Source organism: Vulpes vulpes, chromosome 1 (genome assembly GCF_048418805.1).
Source record: "Vulpes vulpes isolate BD-2025 chromosome 1, VulVul3, whole genome shotgun sequence".
In the NCBI taxonomy this organism is placed as follows: domain Eukaryota; kingdom Metazoa; phylum Chordata; class Mammalia; order Carnivora; family Canidae; genus Vulpes; species Vulpes vulpes.
Window position 1 is genome coordinate 183,364,818 of NC_132780.1, and position 14,913 is coordinate 183,379,730.

The following is a 14,913-nucleotide window of genomic DNA, read 5'->3' on the forward strand; positions in this document are numbered from 1 at the left end:
GAGGCTCCTTCCACAGTTTGGCTATTGTGGACATTGCTGCTATAAACATCGGGGTGCAGGTGTCCCGGCGTTTCACTGCATCTGTATCTTTGGGGTAAATCTCCAGCAGTGCAATTGGTGGGTCATAGGGCAGATCTATTTTTAACTCTTTGAGGAACCTCCACACAGTTTTCCAGAGTGGTTGCACCAGTTCACATTCCCACCAACAGTGTAAGAGGGTTCCCCTTTCTCCACATCCTCTCCAACATTTTTGGTTTCCTGCCTTGTTGATTTTCCCCATTCTCACTGGTGTGAGGTGGTATCTCATTGTGGTTTTGATTTGTATTTCCCTGATGGCAAGTGATGCAGAGCATTTTCTCATGTGCTTGTTGGCCATGTCTATGTCTTCCTCTGTGAGATTTCTCTTCATGTCTTTTGCCCATTTCATGATTGGATTGTTTGTTTCTTGGGTGTTGAGTTTAAGAAGTTCTTTATAGATCTTGGAAACTAGCCCTTTATCTGATACGTCATTTGCAAATATCTTCTCCCATTCTGTAGGTTGACTTTTAGTTTTGTTGACTGTTTCGTTTGCTGTGCAGAAGCTTTTGATCTTGATGAAGTCCCAATAATTCATTTTTACTTTTGTTTCTCTTGCCTTCATGGATGTATCTTGTAAGAAGTTACTGTGGCCGAGTTCAAAAAGGGTGTAGCCTATGTTCTCCTCTAGGATTTTGATGGAATCTTGTCTCACATTTAGATCTCTCATCCATTTTGAGTTTATCTTTGTGTATGGTGCAAGAGAATGGTCCAGTTTCATTCTTCTGCATGTGGATGTCCAATTTTCCCAGCACCATTTATTGAAGAGACTGTCTTTTTTCCAGTGGATAGTCTTTCCTGCTTTATTGAATATTAGTTGACCATAAAGTTGAGGGTCCACTGCTGGATTCTCTATTCTGTTCCATTGAACTATGTGTCTGATTTTGTGCCAGTACCACACTGTCTTGATGACCACAGCTTTGTAGTACAACCTGAAATCTGGCGTTGTGATGCCCCCAGCTATGGTTTTCTTTTTTAATATTCCCCTGGTTATTCGGGGTCTTTTCTGATTCCACACAAATCTTAAGATGATTTGTTCCAACTCTCTGAAGAAAGTCCATGGTATTTTGATAGGGATTGCATTAAATGTGTAAATTGCCCTGGGACATTTTCACAATATTAATTCTTCCAATCCATGAGCATGGAATATTTTTCCATCTCTTTGTGTCTTCCTCCATTTGTTTCAGAAGTGTTCTGTAGTTTTTAGGGTATATATCCTAGGAATAAACCTAACCAAAGAGGTAAAGTGATTGAGCTTCTGCCTTTAGCTCAGGTCATGATCCGAGTGTCCTGGGAGTGAGTCTCACATCAGGCTCCTTGCAGGGAGCCTGCTTCTCCCTCCGCCTGTGTCTCTGCCTCTCTCTCTCTCTCTCTCTCTCTCTGGTCTCTCGTGAATAAATATAATCTTTAAAAATACTTAAATAGGGCAGCCCTGGTGGCTCAGCAGTTTATCGCCACCTTCAGCCCAGGGCGTGATCCTGGAGACCCAGGATCGAGTCCCATGTGTGACTCCCTGTGTGGAGCCTGCTTCTCCCTCTGCCTGTGTCTCTGCCTTTCTCCCTCTCTCTGTCTCTCATGAATAAATAAGTAAAATCTTTTTTAAAAAATTAAATAAATAAGTAAATAAATAAATAAATAAATAAATTTCCAAATAGGCTACTTTGAACAAAAAAAAAAATGTCTTGATGCACAGGCATATGGTAAATATTCTTTGCTTTTCCTCTTCGGAACTATATTTAAAGAGGAAAAAATTAATTCTGTGATGTCACTTTGTTGCACAAAGAAGCCAAAGGAATTTCTTTATATTTCTATTTTATGTACCTTCTCATTCTTTTCCATGTCACTGTAAAGGAGCATTACTACTTGGTGAAAGTTTTTCTTTTATCATAAAATGATGAAATGAATTTTAAATTTATTTCAAAGAATGCATCCATGAGCCAGCTAAATATGCTCATGGGTCTGCTCCAGCCACTTTTACTGCTGGTAATTGACAAGCTCTATTGTACAACACTAAATTTGGAACTAGAAATTCTCTATCTTTGGATAGCTATAATTTAATCAAGCTTGCTTTAGCTCTCTTATTATTTCATAATGAAATATAAAATATCTTACAAGCAAATACCTCTCTTCCAGAAATTAAATAGAGTGCAAAGGATTCACAGGCCAAAGAGTAACAATCAGTATAAACACAATTACCTTCTCACATAAGAGATAAAGCAACTCCTTTCTTTTTTCTTATCCAATATCAGAGTAGCACAATCTTTTCTCCCAACTTGTACAATACCTATTATCTTCATTTTTATTCTAAAGCAAAAGAAAAGGTTAAGCAGCTGCGACTGTGAGATATAGAAATACTAGAGATATTGGTGTTTTTTGAGAAAAGCTAAGTTTCAGGAAGCATATAATTGCAGATCTTGAACCTAAAGACAGAAGACTTCTTCATAGACCTAAAAGCAATACAGACATTTGCCACTAGTAGAACCCAGAGTGAAGATTTTTTCTCTCTCCATCCTTCAGGGACGTGCTAATTGAAATGAGGAAGACCCAAGGGGGTTGGTCAAACAATCATCTCACGCAGAGTGTTAAAGCATTGCTAGATGAATACTAGCCATGATGGATTCAGGCTTGCATAACTAATCTGCAGGAATTCTTTGAAGATATCACAGCCATCCTAGATAAAAGATATTTAGGGGCTGAGACATAGTTAATATTTTAGGGAAAAAAGTACATTTGATATGGTTTCACATCAGAGATAAAGGTAAAAGAACCACTGAACAAGGGATAAAGAGCACTGAAGGGAAAATTAGTTTTAGAGACAACTACAAAGAGAATCCTTCAAAGAAACATTTATGTTGGGAAGAAAAAGTGTTGAAGCTGAGCAGCACATGTGCAATTAATCGAAGGCCAATCCTTCATTAAAAATCATGTTTAACTCATCGTAGACCTCACAAGGTTGATGATAACTAGAATCCTTCCTAACTGCTTTTCATAGTAGACTAATCATTCACTAAGCAAGATATGTGGAAATCTAGGTCCTAGTCACTGTAAGTTACTAAATGACGTTGGGCAATTAGCCACTCTAGATCTCAGATTCTTCCCTAAAGAATGGGAAATTAGGGCTGGATAGATCACCAAGCCTCTCCTATCTCTAAAGTTATTTGATTCTAAGAGCTCCATAGAGTTCTGGAGAGTTTGGAGGATAAAAGCCAGTCAATGATCACCATCAAAAACCAGATAATCAAAACATGAGCAAATAATCATCAATAAAGTTCCATCACTGAGTTGGATAAAGTATAAATGCTCTGTAGTGCATCAAAAACGGGCACAGACTGCTGGCTTTTTCAAATTTTACTGTTTGTTTTCAGTAAATATGACGTGGTGCAATCAGCCAAGCTATGGAAATGTGCTACGAAGGCTACTTGTTCCTGGGTTCTTGATAACTTCATTGACCCTCTGGGAACAGCTAAATATTCCTAAGGCTGGAGAGGCCTTGGAGAAATTCAGATTATAAAATTTTGTATTGCCCAAGATATAGATTGCTCCAGTTATATATTTTGCACTAGGGTTGAGAAAACGTTGAATTCAGGGAAAAAAAATCTACTCCTGTAGTGGATATTTAAACAAATCTGATGTCTTTACTCTGACTACACATGCATATAAATCCCAACAAAATGTTCTCCAACTGCTTTTTTGTGACCGTATTTTAAAACTTGAGCTGTTAGATTTTAAACTACTTGAGCAAGTAGACTGCTTTCATTATATAATTCCCTATGATCATCTTACTCCATAGCATTTTGGAGTAATGGAGTCAGTGCATTTCGTTAACATTTTTAACATTAACATTTTTGTTAACATTTTTAACAAAATGCATTTTGTTAAATTGAATTTAGTTCTTCTACCACTACCAGACTGTATTTGTTTTAATGAGGAACATGATTGCTAATTTAGATGACATGTAACAGAGGTTAAGACAGACAATAAAAGTATTGAAAACCACAATGGAACCTTTTGAAAATAAAATTAAAATATTGACTTAAAAATTATTCCATGATGCTTTCACCCCCGAATGGTTAAATATCTTAATGTCTAAACCAAATGCCTTCTCAGTATAACCCTTCTGGAAAAAGCACTCTCTTTTCACCACGTCACAGACATTCGGTTGCCTCAAATCAGGTCTATAAGCAAAAAGAAAAAAGAAAAAAATTCACAATCATCCTCAAAAAACTTACTGAAATATAGACATTACTAGGAAAAAAAACATAGCTGTGAATCCCATTCAAAGCACATCTTTCTTCACCTGAACTTTTAATAATTCTACTTCTAGGGCAAAAGATAATTTCTGCCCACCTGAATCTTGTTCTTTTTAGGAGAGATAAGACTTAACCAGTAATCACCACAAGAGGAGAGAAATGGCACAAATTAGAGACTTTCAGATAAAATACCATGAAAATTCAGAAAACGCAATCAGGGATCAGGAAGTCATTGGAGAAAGTAGCATTGTTTGTAAGCCTGGACTTTAAAGTGTGGAAATCAGGGGTGGGAGAGCAGAAGGATCAAGCATTCCAAATACAAGAGTAATGTGAAGAAAAGCTAGGGGTGAGGGAGGTGGGAGGCAGTTCCAGGGTTTCACCTGAGCATCATAGTGTGTGAAACAGAACAGTGAGCTATAAGGCATTAGAGAGCAGAGCACCCTGGGGGCCTGACATGGACTACAATCATCACATTGGACGAGGCATGGAGGATTTTGAGAAGGGGAATGACAGAGCAGGAGATTTATTCTGGCAGCTGTGTGTAAACTGGATCGAAGGAGGTGATGCCAACTCAACAGCACAGCAGTAGCAAGCACCTAATCCATGTGCCACTGAAAATCGACCTACATTCCACCTGCAGCAGCAGCACACAATAGAAAGCCTGGCTACCTCTTTCCAGAATATCCAAGATCCACGGACAATTACCTCCTCTCTATACTTGAGCTGTGTGCAGTTGGCCTGATGGCAATAATGATAATAAAGGGCATACGTAATTTTGTAGGATTGGGGGTAGAGGCAAGATAACATTCTGAGAACTCCCACGTTGTTCCTGTCTTAGGTTTCTAAATTTTACAATAGCAAAGAATTTAATTCATCTTGAGGTTTGAGCTATGCCACTGATACCAGCTTTCTAATTATCGTTATCAGTGTGGCTACAAAAAGGAAAGGTGTGATTCCACAATTTAGATTTTCAGATATCAAATAGAACGTTAATTGATATCTTGGATGCATGATTACTGAAGTTAGCACACTTGGCAACGGCAAGAAAATGTTTTAACCCAAAGCCACTTAAAGGCTAAAATAGATGTTAAATTTAGACTAAGGGAAAGAGAGGAGAGCCCTGCTTTCCTTGAGGCTTAACTGCTTTGAATAAACTTGATAGCGAGTCATCCTTAGGGTAATTTCTACTTCAAGATGAGTCTCATCCCATGGGTCAGGCCATTGTAGAGTAGTTATAATAGAAATTTGGGTTTTTTTCCCCAAAGTATATTACAACTTCTGAAAAAGATAATCTCATTTTAACCAAAAGAGAAGAAAATCCATCAAAGGGAATGTGAGAAATTATACTTTCCTTTCTTGTCTTTGCTGCCTAAGGTGAAGTGAAATTGTTTTGTCCGTTATCAGATCAAATGCAGACATACTTTAAGAAGACTAGCCTTCCATTAAAGATTTTATCAGGTGAGGACATCAGTCTTGCCTTCCTGCTCGCTGCAGTGCACTGTAAATGGTCTCACAGCACATCCACAGCTAGTTCACTTGACAAAGGTATGCAGAACAAAACTTCCTTAAATTCTCAAGAGACCTGTTCCACAAAACTGTGAGCAGAGTTTTGCTATCTACAGATTCACTATCCTCATCTCTCATGAACTTTGAGTTCCAACTAGGATATTTTGGACCTAAGGAATAATGTATCCTTTTATTTCTCCAGGAAGCAACCATCTAATACAACGGAAGTTACATAATCGAGACCTCACTGTGAGCTTTGAAACTATTTTTAATCACCAGAACCTACTTCTCATCATAAAAGGATATCTCCAGCTCCATAATTTGAGGTAGAAAACAATGGCAATCCTGAAGAAATACAAATGACAAATTACAAAGCTGAAGTGGAGAAGCATTCAAACATGAGATCAGAAGGCACACTCTTACTCACAGGTCCCCTCAATGCCAGAGTCTAGAGAAAACATTTTAGGGATATATTTAGTACCATTGAAATTGTTCCCATCTTTACTTAGGGTGAGGTCAGCATTACGATCTGAGAAAACTCTGGGAAAGAAGTCTGTCTTTTAAAGTCTGGTGTGACCCAGGATTCTATCCTTGAACATTGGCCCTCCTGTGGGTCATCTCCTCCTCTGTCAGAGTTTTACTTATTACATGTTGGATACGCTGGTGACACCCAAGTCTATAAATTCAACCCAGACCTGATCCCTGAGGTTCAGATTTGAAAGTGACCTAGATTTACACATGGATGTCCCTCCCACAGGCATCTGGCACCCCATGCGGCACTCCTCCAAGTGCCCATTTTACTCCCAGTCTCTCTCACTGGGTGGGAGGTGGGAGAGGGCTGAGCTATGTCCGTTTTGTTCATCTTTGGAGACCTAGGTCCTGGTCGACACCAGCTGTTCAGTAAGTATTTCTTGAATAAATGAGTCAGAGTGGGACTGAACAATTCTACATAATTATACTTTCATAAAATATCCTTATGTAATCTTCTATCCAGCCACTAACATTTAAGATGAAGGTACTGCACTGACACTTATCTACTCGGGGTCACAGAACCCTGAGTCTCTAGGTACTGTCCTTTTAGACAATGATTTGCTGTGTTTTTGCCTATGAATGTGCTGCCAAGTACAAACAATTTAATATTACTGCCCATTCAGTTGATAGAGCTGTAAATGGAGAAATATTGCCTTTCGGAAGAATGTTTATAAAAATGCATTAAAAGCAATACCTAAAGAGCATAATATGAAAAATGATTTCATTCTTGCATGCAAAGTTTAGGGAAAACAGGCTTTGCCTCACACAGAACAGGCAAATTTTATCTGGGTATCTTCTGGGGGAAACTATAGAAATCTAAATAGGAACAGCACAAAAGGACATAGAAATTTTAGGTATTATAAAGGAGTTATTAATTCTTCTTATTAATAAAGGAAGTAGAATGCCTTAAATCAAGCCCATCATTTTTTCTCATTTATTAGGGATACCACTTTGTCAAGTGGTATCAAACTGGTACTTACAAAAATATGTAACTGTGTTGTATATCTAAAAGTTGCTAATAGAGTAAGTCTTAAATATTCTCACCACACACACACACACACACACACACACACACACTGACACTCTCTGAGTTGATGGATGTGTCAACTAACTTCTCTTTGGTAATTATTTTGCTATATCTATATATAAATCAAATCATTACGTGGTGCAATTCAAACTTACATAGTGTTATATGTCCCTTAGATCCCAGTAAAGCTGGTGGAAAAGCATTTAACTGTTGTACATAATTGGTAGGATAAATTTTCAAGAATCTAAATTCTGTAAATATATATAAACAATTCTCAAAGACCATCAAATCAAACCATCTGAGAATTGATTGCTCTCAGTTCATGCAGGATGTGCTCCATGTCCCGTCAGAGCCCACTGCTTCATTCCTCCCTGCTGCGGCTTCTTTAAATCATAGCAGGACATTAAGCATAGACTGATGTCTTGCATTCTCCTATGTTTTGGGGAACTAGAAAAAACTGGTTTATCATTTAAAAAAATAAGTGTGTAGGGTTTCCTATAAGTAGACAATGTGAGAGTTATGAATCCTTTCTAAATACCTTTCTAAGCATGAAATTGAGAAATATCCTGAAAAGTAAGAGCAATCAGATAGAATTAAGCTAAGGAAGTACAGTCATATGATCCTAACTAGAAAGTTATCTATATCTTGATAATGACCATCTCCACAAAGATCTTCACTGAAAAGACCTTCACTCAAACAAGAAGGAAATAGTAACTCATTAAATGAAAATATGGGAAATACTGTCCCATCTCCTCTGAGGTTGTTTATCGTTATGTCTTGAACATTACTTTTCTAGATTTTCTTTATGGTTTTCAGTTATGTAAGAATCACTACTGTCATTTAAAAAATAGAATGTCTTTATTTTTATGGGCTGTAGAATTAATTTCCTGCCTCTCTCAGAAATATCTCTTTTGCTAGGGATGGCCAACAGCCAATCTTGATCCTAGAGGAAATTATTGAATTTTTAATTTCCCTGGAGGGAGAACTGCTACATGTATCTTTTGTTTCTGGATTTTATTATCAGACTGTATGTTTCTACCTCATTAGCCTTATTTCACAACTAGTTTTCAACGTGATAAAGGGGAAGAAGTGGAATAGATTATTTCAATCCAGTGGTTAATCTCATTTGACATACTCTTTGCTTTTATATTTAATGATATACTTTATATTACTCTCCAAGTCAGAGATCAAAGTATTTTGTAGTTATCACCTTACTAATATTCATCATGCTTCTTGGAGTTAGATAGTAGAGAAAATGAAAGAAATATAGGGGGGAAAATGATGAAATCATTTTCTCAAATGGTGATTACTGTTAATTCTGAACTTTCAGTTCTAGAACCCTTAAGTATCTATATATATAGCCACAATTATCTGGCCAAGATTTATTTTTTTAATATTATAGTTTTATTTGGATTACAGTACTTTTTTAAAAGCAAACAAATAGTACTTGGGTTGTTAATTGGAAATTATAAGGTATATTAGTAAGTAAAAGATATTTATTAGCTGACATCTCATTTAGTTTCTTTACAACTGAATCAGTTTTTTTTTTCTTCCAGGAAAAGCTTCATTCTTAGACTTAGTTTCCCCATGATTGCAAAATGGCTACTTGCAGTTGTAACATCACTTCCACATAGTACATTGTCCAAACAGAAAGAGAACTTGTCTTTTCCCAGTAGTCAAAAATTCCACACTTCATTCTGCTTGGACCAAATTAATTGACGTGTTCACTTTTGAATCAATCACTATAGCTAGTCAAGTCCTATCTGCGCACATCAGAAGACAGAGGTTGGCACTGAATGAGCCCTCATGAAAATTCTCTCCTGAGGTCAAAGTCCTTCAAAATGCTTGACTGTTATGCCATATGGAGGAATATAGTACATGCTGAGGAGGCATGAAGAGTCCCAATACTTATCCATACCTTCTTAACATTTCCATAGGCTTTATATATATATATATATATATATATATATATATATATATATATATATATATAAAGGCCTGCAATCAGCTGAGTAAAGAACATCTCCATTCTATAGCAGTTGTGGTTTACTTTCTTATAACACCTACTTTTTTTCTAATACTATTAGCAAGTTTATAAAGTTTTAAAACCTGATTTCCAGGTTTCTTTGAAATCAAGAAAGTTAGTAACTGAGAGTTGGGAGGGGAAGGTGATTTAGTGTCAAATGATTTATTATGAAAGCAATCTTTCTTGTCTTTGGTTGGGGAGGGGGAGAATGTGTTATGGCCTGAATTGTGCCTCCCCCCCAAACTTGTACATTAAAGTCCCATAATTGCATTATCTAGTCCCCTCAGATATAACCATATTGAGACATAAGATCCTTTAACAGATGATTAAGTTAAAATGGGGCCTCTAGGGTGTGGCCTTAATCCAGTGTGACTAATGTTCTCATAGGAAGAAGGGCTCCTGACTGGCCCTGTCAGCAGAACATACAGTTCTTGATCTCAGGGTTGTCAGTTCAAGCTGACATATTGGGTGTAGAAATTACTTAAAAATAAAATCTGAAAAAGAAAAAGGGAAGAAGAGGAAGAGACACCAGGGACACCCACAAATGAATGACCATGTGAAGAGGCAGTAAGAGTATGGCCATCTGCAAGCCAAGGAGAGATACTTGAGAAGAATCCAACCTTCCTAACACATTAAGCTTGGACTTCTAGCCTCCTGAACTGTGACAAAATAAATTTCTATTGTTTATCAAATGAGTAGCATTTTTTTATGGCAACCCTAGCAAAGTGATACAGATAAGTTGTTTGCTGTTTATACTATTAAATACCTAAACGGGGCACCTGGGTGACTCAGTTGGTTAAGCATCAGACTCTTGATTTCAGCTCAGGTCATGAGACCTCCCAGACTGGCTCCATGCTGGGTGTGGAGCCTGCTTAAGATTTTCTCTCCCCCTCTCTGCCCCTCCCTCACTTTGCCCATGTGCTCTCTTTCTAAAATATAAAATAAAATAAAATAAAATAAAATAAAATAAAATAAAATAAATAAAATAAAATAAAATAAAATAAAATAAAATAAAATAAAATAAATTAAATTAAATTAAATTAAATTAAATTAAATTAATTAAAAAATACAAAACAAAACCTAATTGTGGAAGCAGTTGATTTCTAGTTTTGTTTCTTAACATTCCTTTGTTAGGCACATTCTAATTCTGATCTAAGACTTTCTCCTATTGCTGGTTACTTTTGTTGGTGTTGTTGCTGTTATTGCATATAGCTATATAAATGGAGACTATAAAGCTAAACTCTCTCTTCCAACCTTTTAATTTAAGATTTTGTGGTTGCAGTGAGGAGAGCTAATTTCACAGAAGGTAACAATTACTTTGTTGCTATTCAAGGGATACTTCTCATCCTCAGTGAGGCTGATGTGTTTCTCTTCATTAGTAAAATAAGTACTATTACTAGAAAGTTTTTAAAGTTTTACACTGGTCCAGGACTGGTTAATTTTCCTTCTAACCTGCAAATACTTTGAGGATAAAGTTGATGAGCCAGCATAACTGTAACAATGATATCTTCCTAATTTCATTGGTATTAGCTAACCTTTTGCCCATGGAGCTTTAAGAATATTCTTGTTTGTTGTTGTTGCTGTTTGTGTGTTTGTGTTTGTCTGTTTCTTTTAAACACAATATCTCTTTTCATTTAATCTCACCATAAGCCCAGTTACTTTTTTTTCTTTTTTAAGATTTTATTTATTTTTTCATGAGCGACATCGAGAGAGAGGCAAAGACATGGAGGGAGAAGTAGACTCCATGTGGGGAGCCCGATGTGGGACTTGATCCCAGAACCCCAGGATCACACTCTGAGCTGAAGGCAGATACTCAACTACTGAGCCCCCTAGGCATCCCTTTAAGCCCATTTAAATAGAATATATCCTTTTTACTATGGCTGCAATTTGGATCTTGAATGTATAAATCGTGACTGCCTATAACAAAAGAAATGAAATATGTTGCCATTAAATAAAATAATGATAGGAAATGTTAATTTGAAATGTTCCCTTTTTTTTTCTTCAGTTCCCATCAAAGTTGGGTTGCTCTGTTGTTTCAGAAAAGAGAGAAAAAAAAATAAAAGGCAAAGCTTCAGTAATTCCCCAAGGAACTACATTAACTATTCCTAGTCCTAGAGAGACAGTATGAAATTATGACTGGATAAGAAGGCTAAATAAGATATGGTTATTTCTTTTATTCTTTTTTTTTTTTTTTTTTTTTTTTATTTATGATAGTCACAGAGAGAGAGAGAGAGGCAGAGACACAGGCGGAGGAAGAAGCAGGCTCCATGCACCGGGAGCCTGATGTGGGATTCGATCCCGGGTCTCCAGGATCGTGCCCTGGGCCAAAGGCAGGCGCCAAACCGCTGCGCCACCCAGGGATCCCTCTTTTATTCTATATATTATCAATACCTTCACTTTCATTTCCTCATGTAATTGTGAAATGGGTGTGACAATTCTGTCCACCGTACCTCAGAAGTCTGTTACCAAAATCACTGAAAATATCACAGAGAAGGGCCTTGAGCTCCTTAAAATTTGTTAAATAAATTTTAATAAGGTAAAATATAAGGTATATGGATCTTTTTATGATCTTTCTATTATATGGATAAATTTGTGTGTTTTTCTCTTGAAAAAGAGATTGCTTAATAAAACTGTTTGGGGAATGTACATTGAATCAGCGTAAGCAATCCTCCTAGATTTGAGGATGTTTATGTTAATTATAAGGAAAGTTCTAGTTTAGAACCTATTCTAGACAAATAATGGCATTTAAAAATCAACCAATATTTCAATAACTCTTTAAATGAAACAAAAACAATGTAGAAGAATTTAAACATTTAAATCTCAGAAATGCCAGTAGGGCTATAAAGCTAATTCGACTAAGGAATTCAAATATTATATAACCTATTTTTACATACATATTTTCCAAAACAGGAAAATAATCCACTTCTTAGAGAAAACTACTCAGTCCTAAAATTATACTTTGAATCAATAATTTATTAATATAGAACAACCCTGCCTTGCATTTTTTTCTCTTTTGATCATCTAAAGATCATTTGTCTTCAAATTTTATTACTATCTTCTCTTTAAAGACAAACTCATTTAAAAAAAAGAGATTTTTTCAATAGTGGTATAATGTAAATGAAAGGAATATATTTTTGGCAAATACAATTTCCAATGCTACTTATTTTTCTCTCTAAATCTGAAATTTCATTTATATTAATTACATTATCCAGTCTTTAATTATTACTAATACGGCAAACATTACTAAAAAAGAATTAGGCATGGCCTCAACAATGTGACTTAAATTGTACTTTTGCAATCTGCTATTTGAGGAATATATAATTAGTGTTTACCATAATTTTCACAATGCTATTTGTCTTAACTTTATATTTCATGTTTCGTGTTTTTAAATAACTAACTAAAGGACACACGCTTGCTGATTTATTTTTAATATATATTTTCAAAACAGAGTGAAATCTTAATGGCCTTTAATCATCCTCATATCATAATGGACAAGCTGGAGAGAAGAATTTCCTCCACTGTATAGATGTATGAAACTGTACCAGTAAACACTGTACAATGTAAGTTAAACTTTTATGTTATAGATACCAAATATTAATCTATTTAAATTCATGGCCTGGCACGAGGAGTTACCAATTTCTCAGGTAGCAAGCATTTACAACAGAGTAGAAGAGATTGTTCTCTAATTCCTTCATCACTCCTTTTGTTATAGGGACTAGTCCTCAGACAAAGAACCTGCTCTGTTCTTTTGATGATCAATTATTCTGGGGAGATGTAAAGAATCTCTAACCATTTCTGCTGCATCCATGGTATTAGTTTTGCTGGCTCATCATCACCTCTAATGTCCATGACTCCATTCTCTACTATTAGTGACTAAAATTTAAGTTCTCTCTCCTTTATCCTATATCAGCCAACAAGGCTTGCATACTCAGAATTTTAGTATCACTCGTAATATTTATTTTTAAGCATTTGCTCACATGTTCTTCTGTGTTCCTGGCTTTACACTCTGAATGATGGTGTACTAACCCTTAAGTTAGTAAGGGGAAAAATATCATTAAAAGCAACTCGTCTCTAGAACTCCCCTTTAGAAATCATAGAATGGAGTAAGACATGAGATATTAGACTAAAATGGATTGTGTAAGACCAAATGCATTGGTAGACCTATATGTCTGTAAGATGATTTAAAACAATATAATTTATAGAAATATCTCCCAAAACAGGTTTGCAGAGCCAGGGTAATTACACTGATTAACTCTGTTTCACTTGATCTCTTTTACTGTTATAAAGTCTCCCATGGTATTTCAAATCACTCTTTGTACCTTACAGTATCTTCTACTGAAGCCAGAATCCAAAGTCTATACATGTTTCCATCATCTTAATTCTTAGCATAGTACTTTACTTTAGGACCTAATGGGAAGCCAGTATCTGAATGAGTATATAGATGACTCAAGTGTTACAGTTTCATAAGTAAACCTTGTAGCAATAGGATTTTAAAGATACTTACTATTTTAATGTTAGAAGTAATGCATAGTCTTGATGAATTGCATCACTAATTCATTCTTTCTTAGTGATAAAGTTAAGCATACATACTTTTTGTTACTACCTCAGCTACTTCTTACCACCCTTGGATATATTTTTTTCCCCTGGTTTAAATTTATATTATAAAAAAGACAAAAAAAATGAATTAGGCTGAACATCAGATAAAATTAAAGAAAGGTAGAATCATCTGGACATCTCGTAGTTACATACAAGCTTTCTGACCGATCTTTTAAAAATACTGCCATGCCCTGTGCTTTCTGATTTAAAAGATAAATCAAAGCTTAAAATGGTGTGGGCACCACGAATTTAGGTTTTTGGCATTCTGAATTAAAATTGGAAATTCTGGAATCTGTGTTAATGATGGGATTGTGACTCTATGAAATGTTGCAGGTAAGAGGGGGAAGGTACTTTGAATGAAGTTCTGGAGTGTCCAAGCCTTTCAGCAACTAGGTATTTGTGCTGGTGAAAGATACTATAGTTTTGCATTCTGGGTTTGCAGAATAAATCACTTTAATTTCCATCATGACTATGTTTCTAGTTGAATAAGAAAGGCTTTGCTTACCTGATTTGGCTAACAATCAGCTGGATCAATCCAGTGACATAATTGGCCACAGTAATTGGAATAATGTATATGAAGGTTTATTAAAAGCTATAAAATGCTATAAACTCTCAAGACATTATTCATTAAATTATTCACATTTAATGCTAAAACGTTGTCCAACTTGATGATTCACCACATTCTTCCAAATCAGTCCAAAAATGTGAGGGCAACCACCTAGTAATATGGATTGAAAATTTTGAATAATTTCATCATCATATATAGTTAGATCTTAATTATCTATGGAAATGGATTTTGGTGATAGCATGAGAAATGAAAATATAGATCTATCTATAAATACATTTGCATTACAAATGCCATCTTACTGGTGCTTATTATTTACTAAATGTGGCAGAAATAA

At 35.7% G+C, this 14,913-nt stretch overlaps 1 protein-coding gene across 10 annotated transcripts in view; it reads left to right on the plus strand.

The window, feature by feature from the left end:
• Positions 1-14,913, plus strand: part of FUT9 (fucosyltransferase 9) — a 203,790-nt gene that overhangs the window by 135,032 nt on the left and 53,845 nt on the right. For 7 of the 10 annotated variants that reach the window (XM_072737565.1, XM_072737569.1, XM_072737611.1 and 4 more), the window contains one exon: positions 12,864-12,975. The exons of the other annotated variants lie outside the window; for them this stretch is intronic. The gene's annotated coding sequence lies outside the window, so the exon portion shown is untranslated. The remainder of the gene's footprint in view (positions 1-12,863; positions 12,976-14,913) is intronic. 10 annotated transcript variants of the gene reach the window in all.